This window comes from Rattus rattus, chromosome 6, assembly GCF_011064425.1.
Source record: "Rattus rattus isolate New Zealand chromosome 6, Rrattus_CSIRO_v1, whole genome shotgun sequence".
Taxonomy (NCBI): Eukaryota; Metazoa; Chordata; class Mammalia; order Rodentia; family Muridae; genus Rattus; species Rattus rattus.
The window spans coordinates 47,782,753-47,802,083 of NC_046159.1; the positions used below are offsets into that span (position 1 = coordinate 47,782,753).

The 19,331-nt window shown below is 44.5% G+C and overlaps 1 protein-coding gene across 5 annotated transcripts in view; it reads left to right on the forward strand.

The window, feature by feature from the left end:
• Foxp1 (forkhead box P1) overlaps positions 1-19,331 on the forward strand; it is a 388,377-nt gene that overhangs the window by 23,962 nt on the left and 345,084 nt on the right. The gene's annotated exons all lie outside the window — the stretch shown is intronic.

Here is a 19,331-nt window from a genome sequence, read left to right on the forward strand (position 1 = left end):
AAGTGCAGTGAGGGGAAAGTGGTCAGCCTCCAATGGGAAAGCAGCTAGGTTTCTAGTGGAAACAGCGCAGGGTTCTTCATGGTCACAGGTGATGTTTAGACAGTGAGAACATCCTTCCTCTGTCAGGATCCTGCCGGCCATGCTCTCACGGTGCACCATACTTCAACCCACTGCTCTGCTGCCCCTCTCTGCTCATCAATAGAAAACACCTTTGGGTTTCTGCCACTAGTGGATCAACTTTCTAGTGTGCTTTTTAAAAAATTGTGTGTGTATGAAAGTGTATATTGGGGGTACATGAGGGTACACATGGCTATACATACATAGGGAGGTCAGAAGGGGAGTGGGAACCTCGAGTGTCCTACTTTGTCACTCAATGCAGAGTCTGTTGCTGAACCTGGAGTTAGATGGCTGGCGGGCAAGTCCTCGAGACCTCATTGTCTTCCCCATAGCAGTGGGTGACGGCCCAGGAGGCCTCACCTGGCTCATCACGTGGGCGCTTCAAATTTGAACTCAGATCTTCTCAGTTGTGCTCAGTGTTCTTACCCACTGGGCCATCTCCCCAGCCCCTCCAGTCCAGTCTTATTTGATAGTGTGACAGGTACTTTCTTGACCTAATGCCACATACGAGAAGATAAGGGAGTTATCAGTCTTTGACATTACCCTTCAGGAGTAATAAAAATACAGACATGTTCCTCTGATTTTTAAATGTGCTCACAATTAGCCAAAATATAAATTATCTTTTGGATTAGAGGTACTTTGAGGTTCCAAGACAAGTTGCCATCTTTAAACACATACTATGCATGCATGCTCGGATGAGAGGAGAAAGTCCCAGTCATAAGTCATTGGCTCTGCTGGGACTGTCCCAATTGCCTGACCTGTGCTAGTCTGTGTTTGCAGTCAGTTCACGGCTGTTGCACCTGGTTCCCTGACAGAGCGAGTGGGTGAGAGGAGTCTGCCTCAGGTCTGCTTCCTTGCCCCCTCTTTGGAGTGGCCTCCTCTTGCTCAGACTTTGTATATACATTGTCCACTCATGTCTGCCCCCAGTCTCTTTGTCATAGGCAGGCATGAAGGTGTCCTTGCTGTTCTGAGCTGGGAATGGCTGTTTACCAATATTTCTGTTCACTATTGATTGCATTGTGTTCTCGAACTTTGTAAGACACAGTCAGATGGGGTCAAGAGGCATTGGATCGTAGAATTGAAAGAAGAATGTATCTTTTAAGCTGTGTAACTTCCCACCTTACTGGGTTTTCCCCATCTACTGAATGGGAATAAGAAGGTTACAACACTGGGCCTGACATACTTTCACATTGACCTTTTGCTTCGTCTGATGTTACTCATTGCAGTTCAGTACCTGCCTTTCCCCTCCCCTTTCCTTGTGTATTGTATAGTATCGTATGGCTCCTCTTGAGCCTTCTGTGCCATTTGATTGTGCACCATCTCTCCTGCCTTCTACACCCGTCGTGTTCTTTCTTCGCTGAAGCTGTTGTTGGGATCTAGGTACTTGCTGAAAGGTTATTTACTGACCTAAACCATCCAGCCAGTGAGCGTGAAGAAAAGCCTTCCTTCTGGTGGATCCTTTGGAGCAGGAAGTTTTTACAGTGTTTGCATAGAAAAGCTTAAGTCCTGTGCTTGAGTAGCCAGCCAGAAGCTTTCCCTCACTCTCCCTTCCTCCTTCCTTCCCTCTCCCTCCTTCCCTTCTTCCCTTTCTTCCTCCTTCCCTCCCTCCTCTCCATTCCTCTCTCCAAACAGCCTTCCTTCCCTCCCGGAGACACCTCTAAGCTAAAAGGTACACGGTGAGGACAAGGATGCCTGCCTCAGCTCTGTCCTGAGGTCACAGCAGCAGGAGCCAAGTTAGGTGGCTCCGGGGTTTTCCGGCCCCTACCACTTAGTAACATTTAACTTAAGGTTTTCCATCCTTCCAGTGCGGCACGAGCGATCTGTGTTCAGTTGGAAACCAGCCTTCCGGTCTTGCTCCTGAACTTCCCTCACACTTGAGGTACGCTGTCTGATCTTGTCCTCAGTGTAGGGGAGCTGCCGGACGAGGAGACACCCCAGATAGCACATGGGCTGTGCGTCGGTTAATAAGATGGGTTCAAAGCACTTCCAGCCTACAGTGGGTTTGACTTACGATGGCTTTACCTCGCACTGAAATTATTCATGGATTGGTAATTTCACCCAGGCTTCTTTTGGGGTACATTTTCCCTCAGAGTTTCTCTGAGTCTACTCACAGGACAGTTCCTTTGCACCAAAGCCCTTGTCTTACCATGGTCTAGTAGCAGAAGATAGCATTTCACTGTGCTTTGAAGATGAAGGAATTGTGTATTTCATGTGCTTTTGGCCCCTTCCGTCTCCAAATGCCTGCCAGAGTGTTTACTTCTTGGTGAAGAAAGAAAGAAGGGGAGGGAGAGAGGGAGGGAGAAAGGGAGGGAGGGAGAGGGTTTTCTCCTGTTTGAAAGGAAGAAAGAGTGATCTTGACTATACCAAATGCTTATTTTTCTTATTTGAATGCTGGGAGGCTGAGAGATAGGGCGGCTATCAGCAGAACAAAAACCAACGAGTTTTATCACCAGCCGTGAAAGTGCACCTGATATCTGGTACACAGAGAATTCATTTATCAGGTGCTCTCCCGACTCAAACTCCTCAGATGTTTCCTCCGAAGTAATGTGTCGTCTAGGTGATTTCCTTCGAAGCACGCAGTATGAAGGCAGCGCTGGCTCGTGCTGAACCCAGTGGTCAGACTGCCGGGAACAAAGGGGGACTCCTTCCTATTTTACGCATGTGTCATGCTTTAAAGGCTTAAAAACCACAGAAGCATGACATGCATGGGGCATTGTGCAAACTGACAGCCTCAGACCTGTTGGGCTTGGACGGCACAACTTTTGCTGATACTTTTATTTACTTTCCTGCTCTTTAACTGTGCATATAGTTCCCGGGCAGTTCTCCCGAATTCAAAGCGATTCTGAATAAAGTGGGGCAGCCCCAGCTTGTGTCCTCCAAAGGTAGCGGTGGCCTGAAGCCGAGCAGTGGCTGCATCCTTGGCTGCTGCCCGGTCTGGAATTTGCTGTTCTTCTCTGGGCTGCTCTGATCATTGCTGCGACCCTCTGCCCTCTGAGCTCTAGCATTGCGAGCCTTTCTGTCCTCAAAGCTAAATTGTATGTGGAATGTGTCCCATGGCATTCTTTAAGGCAAAAGGAAGTAAAACATGAAAAATTTGAAATCTATATATAATTTCACTCTCTTTCTCTCTCTCTCTCTATTATATATATCTACAGGCATAAAGCAATACTTGGATATAACTTTATTTCCCTATGAGAAAAATAAAATTATGTATTGTATGAATAATTCACTTATGAGTATGTATGTATGAGTATGTGTGTGTGTGTATAGGCACATCATGTATGTATATATGTATGTATGTATGTATGCATGCATGCATGCATGCATATAGATACCAAAAGATAACCTTTCAACTAAGGGACCGTTAGCTCTGGGCTTTTTTGAGACGGGATCTTTTATTGTCTTGGACCTTGCATATTAGGGATGCCTAGCTGGCAAATGAACCCCAAGATCTCACTTTCTGCATCTTGGGGAGATGGATTTGGATTAAAATTTCAGTCATCATGCCTGCCTGGCTTTTTTGTTTTGGCTTTTCAAGATGTGTTTTATTTTGGATTATGTGTATGTGCGTATCTGTATGGCCGTGTGCTTATGACTTCAGTGCTCATGGAGGCCAGAAGAGGGGACTGAGTGCTCTGGTGCACAAGTGACTAGCAGTCATGAGCCATCTGTGGTGGTCTGATGAGAGGGCCCCCATAGTTCAAGGCCATCGAGCCATTGGCTCCTCGTGCAGTGCTGTTTGAGAGGTTAAGGAGGTTTGGAGTCACTAGGGACCTATGTCACTGGGAGCAGACTTTGACATTTCAAAGCCTTCAGCCATTCCCAGGACACTTTCTTTGCTTCCTGTTTGTGGTTTAAGATATGAGCTCTCAGCTTGCTGCTCTAGCAGGCCATGACTTCCCACTGCTGCTCCACGTCCTCACTGTGATTAACTCCCATCCCTCTGGAACCATAGCCCAAATTAACCCTTTCTTTTCTAAGTTGTCTTGGTTATGGTGTTTTGTCCCAGAGAAGTAACTAGCAGACTGCCCAGCATGAGTCTGGCAATCAAATTCTGTTTCCGTGCAAGAGAAGTTCGTGCTTGCTCTTAACTGAGCTATCTTTCCAACCCTGTTATGTTTTAGGATGCTAGGAGTTGAACTCAGATCCCCAAGCCTGAATGGCCAGCACTTTACCCACAGAGCTCTCTCCCCAGTGTGGGTGCAGTATATGTAGAATTTCTGCTCCTGGGACATGTTACAGAAGGCTCACGGTGGAGTCGCACTGCAGTTTGAGGTTTTCTTTGTGCTGTTAAGAGGTTGAAACCCAGAGAGTACAGTGATCCTTTCAGACAGTGCAGCTAGTACCAGATTCTCGAGCCCCGCCCTGTGTCTATTGACAGGGCCACCCAGAGAAGTCATTAAGGCAGAGTATGGACTCCGTGGGAATAGAACAGAACTTCAAAGTGGATGTCATTGCTGTTGTTCCCATAGGCTGAAGCGTTAAGGACAAAACTTTTACCTGACAGTTTCTGCAAATGCTTTCTGAAAACTGTTCCGTGCCTTCCTCTTGGGTCTTACCTTCTCCAAGCACAGTCCAGCCTAATCCAGGTTGAGCATCTTTAATCTTGAAGCACGAAACCCCAAATGGTTCAAAATCAGAATGGTTTTCAGTGTTCCCTAGAAACCACAAGTAGACTGTACTGCACCTAACCTGAGTGAGGTGACAGGCCCCGAGTTGGGCTTCCTAAAAACACCGTATTCAGTTTCCATCTGACTGGGTGTAAGTGACTGACACTTGAGTTTCTGCTTTATCTTTGGATACCCACCTACAGATAACTGATTATGTATGTGTAACTATCCTAGATTAAAAATAAAATCCAAGCGTGGTAATCAAAGCTTTCCAGCTTCCTGGACCTTTCTAGCAGATGCTGTGAGGGAAGCAGTGGGAGACACCTCTAAAACTCACCTGGTTGGATCTGTCCCTCTAAATTCCAGTTTTCCTGATCTGAGTTAACACTGCCACAGAGTAGCAGTAGATTCTATTTTACCTTTTCTTTTCTTACTGTATGGTTATGTTCATGCCATGCCAGGGATGTAGGGATCAGAGGACAAGGGCCAATTCTCTTCTTCCTCTGTGGGGATTAACCTGGTTTTGTTGTTGTTGTTGTTGTTTGTTGGTTTTGTTTTTTGGAGAGACTTTCACCCCTGAGCTCTCTCTCTGACCTTGTCTCCCTCTCCGGCCCTGAGGTCTGCTTTTTCCTGCTGCTTCTACCCTCCATGCTCCACCTCATACTTGCTTTGTCTTAGGAACCTCTGCTGGCTGCTGCCTTTGCTTGCAGTTGTCTTCCTTCATGAGTACTGAATGGGGGGTACCATGACCTCTTGGCCGCACCTCTGCTGTACGCTCTTCCTGCACCTCTTCGTTCTGGCTTAGCCTCTGTCCTTTTTATTTGTCATCTGCATTGGTTCTCAACCCCAACTGTACCCTGTCGCTTCGAGATTTTGAAACTTACTGAGCTCTGGGCCTCATGCCCAGAAACAGATTTAATTCAGTCGCTGTAAGGGCTGTGCCGTCAGCATTTTTTCTAAGCTATATAGAGGAGTTCTCATGTCTCTCTCCAGAGTTGACAGCCTCTGCTCAACATTGTCAGCATGGTTAGCCCTCTGTTGAACACATCCGAGAGTCACCCTTCCCTGTCCCTGTTTCTTGAGTCAAGTCCGGATCTTGGTTAAATTTGTGCTGTCTTATAATTGGTCCTAACCCCTCCACCAAATTTATCTCTGGCCTCTGCTTCCACATGTATTGATTGGCAGCTCCTTTCTTCTGGTAATTTACCTCCATAACTTGGAACACCCCGTTGCATGTGTTTAACCCTCCCTGGATTCCCCTTGCCACCTGGCAAAAATAAAACAACGTTTGAAGGATGCTCCTTCCACTAGGGAATCCTCCCTGCCACCAGCTAAGCACTTACAAGGTTTAAGGTGGTTCTACTTGTTCTTTACAGTGTGTCCTCTGGGTTGGAGCTGAGGTAAAACTCTGTGGAGGGTTGAACAACTCCTATACCAATACTGTCCACTATGCTGGCTGCTCACCTTAACTCAGAAGGCTCTGTCACCTTAACAAGAGCCAAGTTTTTAGCTTGCCCTGGTTTGAAATAATTTAAGTATAGCTACTGACTAGTACTTTGACCATTCCAAGTCTTAATTCTGAGCTATTCTAGGGCAGAGGTCAAGAGTCAGTCTTACTCCAAAAAGATGTTTACTAAATACTGGGTAAATGGCTGACTGAGTGACTGGCTGGTATAGGAGTGGATGTCGTAGCTCCTACCTGTATTTCCAGCAATTCCTAGGCTGAAGCCGGAGTCTGTGTTTAAGGTATGGATATTGTACGCTTTTATTGTAAAGGGAAAACGTTACCTTCTCTTATCACAGACTTCTGCATCACAATGCATGTACATCTTAAAAGTGGAAAACACACTGTCATATTAGACCCTCACATGAATCTTCTTATTCCACCATTGATGTGATAAAGACATCAACGATCCCAGAGATAAAACAAGGATCATCGCCTCAGGAAATCAGATTAGAGTACATCCACCCGTTGCCTTCAGTTGGACTGAAAACATCTCCTTTCCTCTCGTGTGTTTGACTCTGATCTCTGTGTAGAGCCCACAGTGCTGTTGCAAGAGGTTGGCTTGCACATTTTGGTAACTTGAGAGATGCAGTCGTCTGAGTGTAGCTGCCTCTGACTGACAGCAGCATCCTTGGTTCGACAGCATTACCAGAACTGCCGAAGATTAGAGGATCCCGGTGTGGTCCGGAACAGCTCTTTCCTCCCATGGCTTTGGAGACTGTCGGTCAAGTAAAGTTTGAGTGGCTGGAGGAGGGCATATGATGGTGTTATTAAAGCTGAAGTTAAGCAGACTACAGAACAGAAGGAATGGCATTACAGCTCATCTAGATCTTAATGCAAAGTTGTCATATAACCGGAAAATGGGGAGGGAGGGGTCCAAAGTTTAAATTAGGGTGCTGTTAGTAGAGGGAGGGTAATTACATTTTTGGTGCATAGCGAATCTCAATTGGTATTTATAAAAAGTCAATTAGATTAAATTCTTATAGCTTCCCCGCTCATTCTATTACCCCAGCCCCGTGTTAGGAACAATAAGGTGGTTTTACTTCAAGGCAGTGTAGGGAGTTCTGTTCAAAGTCTATCTCAGCCATTCACATAAATATCAGCCAGGATCCATTTCTTCTATCTTCAGAGGCATGAACAAATACTATTGCAGACATGATCTGCTTGACTGCACTCTGTTGAACGTTGGAGGGGAAGAGTCCAAGGATGGGGAGAGTTCATTTTATAGAGGAACCAAAGAAAGAAAATTGGTGTTAATTTTGTTTACTAGAATCCTTCAGGGCTGTTCATTGTGGTTTGTGAAGCGTCTTCTACAAACTGAGCGTGCAGGATATGAGGAGACACACCACTGATGATGTGAAATGGAATCATTCCTGCACACATGAGCGCCACCGCTATTAAACCGTCAAAGGGACACTGATTTAATGCACTGCTATGGGGGGCTTCTGGGAAAGAGGGACATTTACAGCAGGGTTACATGGGGCAGGTAGACTTAATCTAGTCAATGGAGGCAAAGTGTGTGATGATAGGCTGGACCTGTGTATAGCCTGGAGATGAGAGCTTGCTGTGTGTCCGTGAGTATCTACTGACGATGGGATAGACCTTGAGAGAGTCACAAAGAGGTTCTGCTAATATGTTGATCTTCAAAGTGCCTCTGGACATTTCAGCTATCTTCTTCCATTTAGGAAACTAAGAACTATTTAAGCCAATATAGTACATACATTCGATATTGTGTATGGTAATGTCAGAGACCAGAAAGATGGCTCACTAATTAAGGGTACTTGCTGTTCTTATAGAACTCCCAGGTACATTTTCCAGTACCTACAAGGTAGCTAACACCTTTCTTGTTCTGTGGGCATCAGGTATGCACATGATGCACTTACATATATACAGGCAAAATGCACATAAAAATGTGTAAGTTCGAGTGGGCTGTAGAGTGAAGGTGGGGTTGGAGAGATGGCTCAGTGGTTAAGAGCACTGACTGCTCTTCTAGAGGTCCTGAGTTCAAATCCCAGCAACCACATGGTAGCTCACAACCATCTGTAATGGGATCTGATGCCCTCTTCTGGTGTGTCTGAAGACAGCTACAGTGCAGTTATATATAATAAATAAGTAAATCTTAAAAAAAAAGAGTGAAGATATTTGGGACTCATTATTACTTTTAAAAAATACTCTACTATCAAAAAATATAAAGTATGGAGTATTCTAAGATTGATAATATAGAATGCTTTAGAGAAGCTATTTCAGGATGGTATGAGTTTTGAAGTCTTTGGTTTACAGGATTTGTTTGTTTTTCAGATGGGTGGCTTTAGGGGAGATGATTGTATAGTAAGGAAGTAAGGTATCTTGGTGAAGAATGTAATAGGCCTGTGAGTCTCAAATGGAATGGAGAAGAGAAATGACTATCTATGCCTGGCAGCCACCATGTCTGTACATCCACAGTAGACCATGGTGTGGGACGCTGTTTCTGATGAAGAAGAGGACACAAACTATATACCACCAAGCTCCATGTCCTGAAGGCCCACCACCATTCCACTGTAGGGGCTGATTGATTGAAAGACCGCAGTGTGGTGTTCACCTGGTCCCTGGTGACAAAGGTGCCCTCGAGATTATGAAGCAGAGATCTGGTTGACATAAGTCAGCTACCTCTTTTGGTGTGGCTGCTATCTATAAGAACATGGCTCTATTCAGCAATATTTGTCATGCAGTCTTCATAATGGCCACCACACATGGTGCTGGTGCTAGCCAATATAATGAGAAGCTTGGCATAATGGAGAAGACTTATCTACAGAGTACTTTTAAGTCCCTTTCCAAAAGACATTGAAATAGCAGACAAGTTCCAAAGACAGGGAAGTGAATGGAACTGATGCTATTGAATGTGTGAAGTTCGAAGACCTACAGTGATTGGCTGCCTTCATTGGGTGGTTATGGTAGTGTTCACTGAGGGAAAGCCTGTGGAAGAAAGAGAATGTAAATGGGGTTGCTGAAGAAGGTAAGAGATGACGGAGAAACCCTGTCATAGGGAGACCACTGGAGATGAGGACTGTTTTATCAACTCTGCTGAATAGAGTACATCAGCATGACCTAAAGAGTCTGACAACTGAGAAGCAGGGATGGGTGACACACTGAGAGCTGAGTGGTTGTAGGTACTGAATAGGTTGAGTTAGGGAATAAAGGCAACTAGCTCTTTCCAGAAATTTCTAAAAGTGGGATTAGGACGTTGCACCATTTAGTAAAATTCTTTCTGGGAAAGCACGAAGGTCAGAGTTCGATCTCCAAGGACCCCCTTTATTAACAAAACCAACAAAAAAAACTTACCAATATGAAAGGCGTGTCTATTGAGCACGACCTCCAGTTGTGCCCTGTTGGCTCAGTGTACACATGTATGTGCGTGCACACATTATCTGGGTAGAGATACATGGACATATTGACAAAGACTTTTCTACAAGGTGAGAGGGTGCTGTGGGATTGAGATATTATTTAATCTCAGAGCTGGGTAACTATTACAGAGTTACTTCAAACTCTCTTACTTAAACCTTACTAAAAATTGTTAAGTTTCATAACTTTATGAGCTTTTTAAAGAAGTAAGCATGGAATCTTCTAGAAACAGGTCAGTAAAACAAGGGAGATTACACCCAACAAATCCTTCCATTAGTTTGTTTTGTTTTGTTTTTCTTGGTAGGATTTCTCTGTCCTGGAACTCAGTGTTCTGCCTGCCTCTGCCTTCCAAGTGCTATGAGTAAAGATGTGTGCTACCTCTCCTGCCACCGACAGCAGCAGCACCATCACCTCTGTCTTGTGCTTCTCAGGCTTTTGGCAGTAGGGAGAGTCAACATTGCTGTAAAAGCCCCGAGTTGGTTATGGGTGTAAACCACGTAGTGGTTGTGTCAAAGTGCAAATCCTGACAAAGACACCTATCAGAATGTGAACGGAAAGCAAATCATGGTACCCAGGCTGTCCAGTAGTCTTCTAGAAAATTCTACCCTGGCTACCTTGCCAGCTTGCCACCTCCTGCCCCCATCAACCCTAGGGAATATAGTCATTTTGAAATGTTTCTGCCCTCTTCTCCTTGGGGTGTCTGTAATTCTAGCCTTTTTATGGCCATCCTCCTCATCCCTAGATTTGTGTGTGCCTTCCTAATGGACCGCCTCTCCGCCCCCAGGAACCATGTTAATTTACGGTATATTTTGGTATTCCATGGAGTGAGTGATGGGGAGTGGACACCACTTCTCTTTGTTTCACTCTTTCTCGCTCCGAAGAGCTTTTTACTACCGAGTCCTTGACATCTCCCACCTTACTGTATCTTCCCGTTATCTTTAACTGGATCCATTTCGTCCATTAGCCGTGTTCTAATCACCTCTCGGAACGGTCAGATTTACAAGCGGCACATGAGAGAGAAAACACAAAAAAGCCAAGCCAGCCTTTCCTGACATTCAACAGCAGCCTCCCTCTAAATACTGGCGAAGTTTATTTGCTTTCCGTGAGGGTGTGCTAAGTGATTTTGCAGTTTGAGTGCTGCGGCCTCTAGCATTTAGGCTTGCATTTATTAGATAAATTTGCTCTCTAACTCAAGTGTTAAGTGTGTATGACGAAACCTCAAAGCCGATTTCGGAGTGATTGCGATGTGCAAATATTTTTTAAATCATGTAATTAAATAGGACTTGGCCTTCGAGGTCCACTGAAGTAATTTATTAATTGAATCTGATTTAATTGTATGTTATTTTCGTTTATTCAAGGGAAGAGCCTGCCTCTCTTACTGAGATAGGGGCCTCTTGTGTGCCTCGCACAGGAAGAAGCCCAGAGATCCCCTCCGAGAAGTCCTTAGCACCCTGTGAAATATTAACCGAGAAGAGAGAACTCCTTCCCCCATCCCTGAAGTTGTGTTTAGGTGTCTGAGTCTCGGTGCTTTTAAAGGGAAAAGGAAAGAAAATAAAATCCCGTGAGGTAGATTGTATTGTGATTCTCGGTGTTTATCCTTCGGTTATTTTTAAAGTGAGTCACTCTTTTCTTTTAAACTGTGCCCGTTCTCAGGGTTCCTTGCTCGAAAAGAAAAGCTCCTTTAATTCAGTGTTTGCACCATCTCGCCGGGACCAAAGCCGTGCTGTATCTGTTTCCTTAAAATGTCGTTTTAAAGGTATTGTGGTTTTGGAGCAGCAGTTGTGAATGAAAAGTATGTAAACTTAGCTGTTCTTGCTCACGTCGCTTTTATGCACTCATGTCAGACCAGAAGGCTGCTTTAGATTTACTTTTCATTGTGTATTAGGTCTAGGCTTTTTTTTTTTTTTTTTTTTTTTTTCTTCTTCTTCTTCTTCTTCTTCTTTGGAAACATATGGTCTTTGGGATGTGTAATATTCGGTGCTTAAGGAAATAACAATGGAATACCAAAATAGCTTCTTAGTTGAGTACTATATTTGAAGGAAGATTAATTAAAAAAAAAAACCCTAACCCTTCTGAGGGAGAATTTTTTTTGGTGGGGTGTTCACATCTGTGTTTAAGGAATGAAAGAATTCATCCATGATGTATCCAGTCATGTGAAAGGCAGTAGCTTTGAGAAGCCCAAATTCTTTCCCCAAAAGGAAAATATTTTTGTTGCTATTAAATATAGTTTATGTTGGTACTTTAGAACTCCTCCCCCCGCCCCATTTACTTAAACTCTTAGTTCACATTTCTATATAGAAACGTCTTTGTCTTCGCGATCTGCCCTCGCAAATTCTCATTTAATGCGAGGCTGTGTCTATTTATTCACACCACGTGCCACCACACACCTGATCAAGTGGCAGTGTGACGTCATGGCACCCGGCAGAACGTGCGAGTGACTTTTGAGTCATGGTGGCCTAGAAGGCCCTGGAGGTTGACGGAAGGAGCCATGGCGGGGACTGTCCCCGTCCTGTGCGTTCCGTGCTGCGCAAGTAGAAGGTGTCCGGTTGAGAAAGGCTCATTCTCAGAGCTGATTCTGAGAGCAGCATAGAACGTTCGAGCTGTTAGGATTTCCGTGACAAATGCCAAGCGCACGCATTGTTCGTATTTCTCAGCGCTCGGGGCTTCACTCAGAGAATTGCTTTGCTGTGTTGTCGTTCTTGACTTCTCAAAAGAAAACTACGCACAGCTAAGACTCATCTCTGTCACCCACAAGGGGCTTGGATGGAGGAGGGGCCTCCCCCCCCCCCCGGGTTTCTTGCTGGGTCTCAGAGCAGAACCCTTCTCTTACCTTCCAGGGGAATCTTCTGCCCTTCTCTGTTGGCTCTTAGGGAAGGGATGGGTCATAACTCCTTCTCTACCTCACACCAGTATCAAGAAGAGTTTTCTTGGGAGCAAAGTGAAAGAAAAATACGGATGCTTAGAGAATAGAAGTGAGCAACTTTGAAGGTCATTGCTTTTCTTGCACAGGCCTGATACAGTCTTTGTCACATCTGTGACTCCTCCCTCCATCCTCTGAGCTCTCTGGTTGAAAGGGCTGTATTCCTAAATGCCCTGCTTCCTCAGCTGCCATTTCCAGGGACTGGTCTCTGGATATTGCTTTTCTGTGTGTTTGGTGTCAGGGACTGTTAAGCCTATTCTTGGTGTTAGAGTTCCTACAACTTACACAGAGTCTGTGGCCAGACGAAGTAGCTTGACTGCACCCACAGAGGTACCTTTCAACCCCACAGTGCTCTCTGTTCTTCTCTGTGAGACTTCTCCCTCATCTGTGCTTAAACGTCTGAGACAAAATTTTACAGAAAGAGTCTGGTTTATTCACATAAAAATTAGGGCATTTTCTTATTTCATCCCAAATCACTTCTGTGTATGTGTATGTGTATATGTATGTGAATATGAATGTGTATGTGTATGTATATGTGAATGTGTATGTGTATGTATGTGTATGTGTATGTATATGTATATGTATATAATAGTTGTTTGTTACCAGCAAAACTTGGCGAAGGGATTTCTGATCAAGTGCATCTTCATTTTCCTATTTGGAGGTGGGCCTGTGTTCCTCTTCTCTTGTCCCTTCCCTCTCCAAGGAGCACTACCGTCATCCCCACAAACACCATCTCACCATTACTGTCACCATCACCACCATCATCTCCGTCATGCTCAAGCCTCATGGCGTGACTTAGGAGAGAATTCTGTGGTAAGGCACATGGAAGGTTGAATGGTGTGCACAGTACCTTAGCAGTCAAATGAAAGGCTGGTTTATATAAAAAGGCTTGTTTCTGGGTGGAAAATATGAGCCTAACCCCCCTTCTTTTACGTGGACCAGGTGTGGATTAGTGCCCTGAACCTTTTACCCTGCACATTCCTGCTTGTAAGTCTTCTGAGGCACGGTTCAGCCAAGTCAAAGAAACGTGTTATTAAAGGTGAGCTGAAAGGCATTTAAAAAATAAACAAACTGTTCAAGATCCTAAATCAGCAACAGAATCTACACACACAGACTTGAAACATGTACGAAAATGTGTTTCAGTGCCTTCGGGTTCCAGACCAGATCCCTGTTCTGCCTCCTTTGAAGAGCTCCCCTAAGTCGTTTTGGGTCATTTTGGGGACAAGCAGACTCTCTAGCCATCCCTCATAGCTCCTTTCTTGCTACCAAATTGCCTCCACCGAGGTGGGAGATACCCAAATAGTGGTCTCTGACTCCTTGGCTAATGCTGGGAAGTAAAAAGGAGAACTCTGACTTCCCTTAGCCCTTGGCGTGCGAGCACACATGCTTCGCTTTCTAGTCTGAAGTGCAGTAGGTGACCTGAAATAATTAGCGACTGTAGAATGGAGTACAGACAATTTTAAATTAAGTTAACCTTGATCAGTGGCTGATCTTTTACTAGTAACATTCTTGAAGTACCAGACCTTTGTTCTTGTTAATACATTTGTTCCTCAAAAGCATATGGTGGATTGTAATTCTAGCCCATTTTATGGACAGGCACACTGAGAGACAGAGAACTCAAATGATTTGCTTGGGACCCCAAGGTAGTGAAACAGCTAAGCTGAGTTTTGCCCTTGGGCTTATGAACCTGAGCTGGTACGGCTTGAACAACTCCAGTTTCCTCTCTTCTGGGCACTATGATTTTCTATAGTATTTGTTTTCCTTGAGGCAGTCCAAAGAGGAGTTAGGGAGCCTAGACATTGGCCCTGTGCACCTCCAGCCTTTGTTTCTTGTAGTCCCTCGGTTTTCTCTAGTTTTCTTACATTGTAGCCATTGTTTAACCTGCTTTCAACTCCATGGTGATGTAGCCTGGTGTGCTCTTCTCCCACAATTATCTTAAACTTTCTGTGTGTGGTAGAACTGTGGAAGGGCATTCTCTGAGGCTGAGTTTCAAACATGTGGAAGAGCAGTGCTATCTTTGAAGAAGCTTCTTTGTACCTCTCTTCACTTGCCCATGTCAGCCATTCCTACAGCACTGTTACTTTTAGTACTGGAGAAACAGAATCCTGTGTGGAAGGCTGTGCCAGGCGTGTATCATAGGTCCTTCCTCTTCGACCACATTCCTGGGTCATTTGAAGAAACTGTATGGTGATGATTTCTTTAATGTTTTTGCTAACCTAGCGTTTTGAAAATGTCAGTGTATTTCTAGCTAAGGAGCAAAGAGAATGTGCGCTGGCCTGATACTCCTGGTTTAGGCTTGCATTTCTGAGTGTTCTCATGGGAGATGGTAGTGAGTTCTGACCTTTGGGTCAGAGTTCAGTGTAGACAGGGACTGAGATCTGCAGGTGTCAGGGGAACCAGGAAAAGAGGCATGGGAAAGGAAACGGGATGCGAAGGTGCCAGGAACAGCCGCCTCATCGTTTGGCATTTCTCTGGTGATCGAGAACCTGGGTTATACTCTCAGGCATTTGGGGTACATTTCTGCCGAGTTTCACAGTTTAAGGACCACTAAAGGGAAGATATGTAGTACTTAGTTATTTTGAGGAAAGGAGTCTTAGGAGTCTTTCTGTCCGTGCAGGGAAGGCAGGTGGCTTTATTCATGAGCATAAGCAAGCTTCTCATGAGATTTAGCTGTGAAGTCACTTCTGTTCTCTGTGTACACCGGACTGTTAGTCAGTGGGTAATCAAAGTGAGGTAGAAAGGGGCTGGAGTGAGGTACAGGCATGCTCTCATACGGCTCATGACCTGGTTAACATTGGTTTTCATTGGACCCATCCCACAGATAGCTTCTGCTTACCCCTGGGATACAGAGGGAACGTCCGATAGTACCCTTGCATTCACGTAGTTGGTATACTGACATTTTATCCCCAAACCAAATCCACAGTTAAGGTGAATTCCCTTGCTTTTTCTGTTCACTGTTCTTCACCTAAAAACCAAAGCAAATCCATTTCACTGCAGATGGGAGCCACTAAGAGCCAGATGTGCTCCCTAGAGCTCTTTGCCAGGCTCCAGCTGTGCTAGCCTGAGTCTGGTAGGCAGCCATGAGCTGTGTCTGCCAACTGTGGCCCAGACACTGGTGCAGGCTTAAACAATTAGTTGGAATACCTCATCCGGTGGCTGGGTTCACTGTGTGTGTCCTACAGATGACCAGTGAGTGCCATGCAGGCTGGGGCCCTCTGTTTGTAGAAACACCCAGAACAGAGCCAAGCATGACTCTATCGAGAACCTAGTTACTGACAGTTCTTGCCCTTGGGAGGTTTTTTTACTTCAGCTGCTAGTTAGGAGCATAGTAGGGCTGGGGTGAGAAGCCTGTTTTATTGTCTTGCTTTCTTACTACCCCATGGTGAAAGGCATTTAATATGTTGATTTTATCCATATTGAAGTATTCATCTAAAGTCTTAATTTCTACCTTTTGGACGCATCTGGATCTCTTAACACATCTGTAACTTTACCTGACCATATTTTTTGACATACAAATAGAAATATCTCATAAATGTAGTGTACCCACATACCTGTGTGAGAACTTGAAAATAATCGAGGCTGTGGAGTTTGTCTCCTGTTTAATGACCACGCAGGTGGTACTTACACACAGGAGCTTAATAACGTTCTTAGACTGTGTCAGATATGAATTCCTAACAAGAGGGGTGATTGGAGTTAGGGTAGCCATGCCAATTACCATCGGAGGGGAACAACACACAGTTTTGTACCATAGAAGGAAAGGCTCTGATTATTACAAGTTCAGCAACATTTTCCCACATGTTTATATCTGAGGTCAGCTTCTAAGCAGAAAGCACAAGAGGGCAGAGGTAAAGTTTCTGAACAGTGCCTTTCCTGAAACTGAACCCCTAGATTCACACGACCATGACATTATCACAGTGAAGTTCTCAGAGGTTTTTCCAAGAAGTCCCACTATGAATAGTGCGGGTAAAAATGTTACCAGAGTGGGGGAATTCAGAAATACACACATACACACACACACACACACACACACACACACACACACACACACACACACACACACACACAAAATACATAAAGTCAACTTTGCCTCCTGGCCGCCTCGTGTAAATTCACTGTGCAGGAAACATAAGTAAAGCCATTTGGTTTGTGGCATGGGTGTGGGCGGGCTCAGGGGGCGGGGATAAAGTTGAGGCATTGATATAGTATGAGGAGAGCCAGATGGCTGCATTACATATCTTTTGTGTTCTTGTTTGCTTCTTAAAGCAGTTGCAGAATTTCGCCCTTGGCGATATTTTCTTCCTCGTGCCTGTGTGCTCTGCCGCGAGTTTACTTTTGTCAGGGCACTTTGAAAGGAAAGCCTTGCTGGGGCGGGGGTAATATTTTTTCTTCTAAACTTATATTATGAACTTGTGAAGTCAACAGTGTGCTCATAACAGTATTTTTTTTTTTTTAGCGTTAAATGCGTTGGTAAATAGTGACAGGAATCGGTTTTTCTTTTTTCTTAACATGGTGACTTCAACCATATTTTACATCAATTCAGGGAGAGAGGTCTGCAAAGCACGCGTGCGGAATTGATGATTCATGGGCGGAAGTGCATGGGAAAGAGATTGGAGACGCAGTCTATTGGAGGGGATGTGCACTGCACTGTCCCCAGTGCTTACTGCTTGTTCTCAGGCTATAATTTACTACAGGGTTCCGTCGCGAACCTGACTTGGTGGTGTCCAATCGGTTAATACAGGTTGATGAGTTTTGCCCAAGTGTGTGGTCGGCATTGATTAGAAAATTTATCTCTCCTTATATTTTGATGTGAAATTTATATAGAAATCTATGTTTGTTTTATACTGAAAGCAAAGTACCTTTCGCAGTCATAGGAGGCGAAGGGTGTTTAAGATGCTGCCATAACTTACCAAGGATGAGATTTTATCACAGAAGGCTTTTAATAAGAAATTACTCCAGGGCCATTTTTTCCTCTGTCCCCATCATGGTGGAATGGTTCGGGATAATTAACATTCTTTGTACGTCCTTGGTTTTTCTTTCCATGGTCCGATGATGGTTTGTTTTCCCATGGTGCACTGGTTGCTAGTTTGAGTGGGAACCCACAGTCCCTGACTAGCGAAAGGGAAACCCACAGTTCCATCCTTATTGAATTCACTGTAAGTCCCAAGTCCTGGGCAACCTGTTTCAGTAATGAAGCCGTCGTAGGCATCATATCTGATCGGTTCTTGAAATGTTGCTGTAAGTCTATCTCACCGCGTTAGGAAGATAGTCGGCAGACTTAGAAGGTCCCCATCTGGACTGTGGAGTTCTTTCACTGTGAGATGTTTTGCCTTTTGAGATAGCTCTCCCATTTCTTCATCTGTTCAGCCCAGAGAAGTGCGTATGAAAAGTCAGTGACTCCAGATCCATCTGCTGTTGTTATTTTCCGCTGATAATTGGCTTGAACAATGAAAAGCCTGTGTCTGGAGCCTTTGAAACTGTACACCCTGTTTATTTTCTGGAGCTCTGGCTGCCATGCCCCCCACCCTCCCCACTTGGTTCCCTCTAGGTTACAGCAAGTAGAGCTGTGTGGGGATGACATCTTTGACTCTACATCAGTACGTGTCACTCAGCCTGCAGAGCTTGCATACGGATTTCTGTCCCAATCCCTGTCTGTGTCGTTGGCTCCCGTGTCTGAGAGCCTTCCAGCAGTAAGCTTATGCGTAGCTCCTGTGCGGGGATCTCTTACCTGGGTTGTCGTCTTTCTTTCACTGTCCTCATTAAAATATTAATTTAGAGTACAGTATCTAATACCTATGGAATCAGATGCTGCCTATAATTGTACAATATATTCAGTGTCATCCAGGTTCACACGGTGCAGCTCATTAATACTGGATCCCGCCATCCACTCTTCCATTAGCTTACTCAGTGCTCGGTGGAGGGGCCAGCAAGTATAACGACCTATTCAAGCTGCCAAAATAGTCGCCAGCAACAATGCTAGGGTGGGCAGGGCCTTCGTCACGGTGATAGATGGATTGTATTTCTGTTCTCTGTCTTACTCGCATCAACCGTGGGGGTCAGTGGCTGAGGAAGGTCACTTCAAGGGAAAATAGGGAGCAGAGCAGAAGTCTATCTCTTCTCCAGGACCCAGTCTTTGTTTTTTTGGGGTATAGGGAACCATTTTTATTTTATTTTATTTTACTTTCAGTAGCTGCCATTGTCTTATGTTTAAAGTAGGCTTTTGTTTTTAATATTTTAATTTTTTTTTCTTTTAACGGTGGATCTTTAGTTTTTGCAGCAAACGATGTTACAACCCCATCGTCTGGGGTCAACTCTTTCTTCTGAGGCTGGGAGGGATCCATGCTCTACTCTTTTTAGTACAAAGTATAGACAAGTGCTGTGACACTGAATGGCTTCTCTGTGGCTGGGAATCGTAATTTAACATAGTCTTTCTTATGTGTCATTTGAAATCAGTTAATGCTGTAAAATTCATTAAAAGGTAATTGGTGGCTAGCAAGATGGCTCGGTGGGTAAAGATGTCTTCCACCAAGCTTGATGACATGAGTTTGACTACAGCCACAAAAGAACCAAACCTTACACGTTCATTGGTTTTTCTCTAACCTCCTAGGTCCGTGCAAGCATGACCACATAAATAAATGTGAAAAATATGTATGGCCCTTTATTGTTAAACAGTGTAATTAAAAATCCCACAGTTAATTTGTAATTTAAAAACTGAAAAACAAAACAGAGAAAAGAGTAATAATTAAGTTACTTAGACCAGCAGGATGGGGGAACCACAGGGGAGGAGGCCAGTAGAAGCTGAGTC